The sequence below is a fragment of the Octopus bimaculoides genome, chromosome 18 (assembly GCF_001194135.2).
Source record: "Octopus bimaculoides isolate UCB-OBI-ISO-001 chromosome 18, ASM119413v2, whole genome shotgun sequence".
NCBI classification, from domain to species: domain Eukaryota; kingdom Metazoa; phylum Mollusca; class Cephalopoda; order Octopoda; family Octopodidae; genus Octopus; species Octopus bimaculoides.
Window position 1 is genome coordinate 28,397,841 of NC_068998.1, and position 2,710 is coordinate 28,400,550.

The window sequence follows — 2,710 nt, forward strand, 5'->3', positions numbered from 1 at the left end:
TATATATATCGCACAGAACCCTACTGCCCTATATCTCCACACTTCATAAGAAAGACTTCATAAATAAACCATCTATACGTCTCATATGCCCTACCAAATCCGACGTTAGAAGAATAAGCAAAAGTATTCTGGATAACATAATACCAATCGTCAAAGAAAAATTGAACGTCAACTTATGGTCCTGTACAGGCGAAGTCATAAAATGGTTCCATCTCTTAAACAACAAAAATTTTTCTTTCCTACAATTCGATATAAATAATTACTATTCTTTTATTTCTCTCAAGCTTCTTAATCAAGCTCTCCTTCTAGCTAAGAATCTAACCCAACCCCGCTAAAAATTAACATAATTCTTAATACCCGTAAAACACTTATTTCTTTCGAGGAAAAACTTTGGTGCCGGGCCAACCACTATAACAATAACAATAACCATAGCAAATTATTTGACATTACTATGGGATCCTCCGACTCCGCCTAAGTAACCGGCCCCGTTGGACTATGCATAAACCATCAGCTCCGAATACATTTCCCTAACATCAAGGGAGGCCTCTACAGAGATATGAGAAATACAGTAAATCCACAACACTCGCCAGTCACATACATAATCTCAAAAATAGAAATAGTCCATACATCTTGTCATGGTCCATAATAGATTCAGGGCTTCCACACCAGGGTCATCGCTCAGCCTGTAAGTTATGCCTAAAAGAGGTATTCCACATATTAAAATGCAACTCTTCAATACTACTAAATAAATATAATGACGCCCTTGGAACATGCTACCACTGCTTTTTTCATACCTTCAAATTTTACCACAAATCTAAATGCAATCTAAGTCACCACACAGTACATATCCTGAACACCCTTAGGTATTCTACAACAACCCTATTTGACTTTCCATTGTCTACATTAAAAATTTTTTAACTCTCCAATCTTATTTTTTTATTGTTTAATAATAAATATATGGACATGTATACATGTATGCGTGCATGTGTATGGATATATATATATATATATATATATATATATATATATATATAAATTCATAAGAATGGTACAAGGTACCGATATTTGCTGGAGAACTGATACATTTGTATTAATACATTTGTATTGAAATATATATATATATATATATATATATATATATATGTATGTGTGTGCGCGCGCGCGTGTGTGTGCGTGGGTGTATGCGCGTGTGTGTGCGTATGTGTGTATGCATATGTATGTACGTATGTGTATGTGCGAATATGTGTATGCATATATCTACAGGTGTGTATATATATATATATATATATATATATATATATGCACATATGCGTATGAGTTTAAGTACATAAGTATGCGGGCCTATATAATAGTGTATATATACACATATATCTATGTGCGCGCGCGTGTGCGTATATCAATATATACTTCCGTCTTTCTCTTTCTCATTCCTCAGCCAGTACAATAAACACGTCTGTCTATGTTTAGAAGCTTGACCATTATCTTATTCTTCTCTTCCTTTTTGAGGTTTACAACTCACTTTAGTAACCACCCCGTACCATTTTCTGTACCCATCCCTGCATCTTAATGCCTTTCAAACATATCACCCCAACTCCCACTCTTTACATATATTCATTCCTTACATTTTTATCTCTTCCTATCCCTACCCTACTCCTCTCCCACCCCTCATAATTTCTTGACCACCAACTAACACTTTTTCATTTTCTCCCCCTCTTTCTTTCTTTCTTTCTTTCTTTCTTTCTTTCTTTCTTTCTTTCTTTCTTTCTTTCCTCACCTATTCCTTTTGACTATTCTCCTCATTTTTGCATACACTCTTTTCTCTCCTCTCTATATACTTAATACTACCATTACATACTCAAAATTTCGTTCACACCACAAGATCCCTTTGAATGAACAGCACATGGAATCTACGTCTCCCCACTTTCCATTTGTAATGACAAAATATGAACTCCTATCGGAATTAAGAAGCATTTCTACCATTTCTACACACCATTTTCTTTGGATAATGGAACTGCAACTATAGCATCCTACATATATTTTTTATTTTTAAGCGCACCAACATTTTCTCGCTAATTCCTCAGTGAGGTAGGTCGTCACGATGGAATTCGGATCTTCGGAACGAGAGCAGTTTTATTCCGCTATGCATTCGCAGTGAGGAGGGAATTGTCAGGAGAGATTCTTGTCGCCATGCTTTGTGCTGTTCCCACGCACATCATCTTCAAGAAGCACGAGGATCCTATGTATTTTAATTAACAGAATTGTTCATGTATGCCAGTTGCTGTATTTTCTTTTAGCGCCGAAATAAATGTGGCAGTCAACTTTAACTTGTCTTCATATTTCTTGATGTTCTTTATCATGACTCTTATTAAACCAGAAAATTATAACATTACCAGGGCCTTAGCCTCATGCACCCATTTTTACTTCGCTAAATCATCAACATCATTATTTCCATTCACCCATTAATCAAACGTCATCTTCAGAAATTAATTTCTTTATTTGCATCTGTATTTCACATGTTATAAAAGAATTTTCAAGTTAAGATCCATTCTATTTCAGCGGTTCACTTTTTAATTATATGAAGATAGTATTCACTGTGAGGATAGAGTGAAGATAGAACAAGTTAAACACAAAAAGCAAACTAAAAAGAACAAAAAGTAAAGCAAAAACAAAATAAAAATAAAATACAAAAGCGAAGGAAACGATCCTTATC

The 2,710-nt window shown here is 34.7% G+C and overlaps 1 long non-coding RNA gene across 1 annotated transcript in view; it reads left to right on the forward strand.

Moving 5' to 3' along the window:
- The window catches only part of LOC106867763 (uncharacterized), a 131,564-nt gene extending 129,240 nt beyond the window's left edge, over positions 1 to 2,324 (forward strand). Inside the window, exon 2 of the long non-coding RNA XR_008265929.1 lies at positions 2,052 to 2,324. This is a non-coding gene — a long non-coding RNA (uncharacterized LOC106867763). The remainder of the gene's footprint in view (positions 1 to 2,051) is intronic.
- Positions 2,325 to 2,710: the final 386 nt, after the last annotated feature.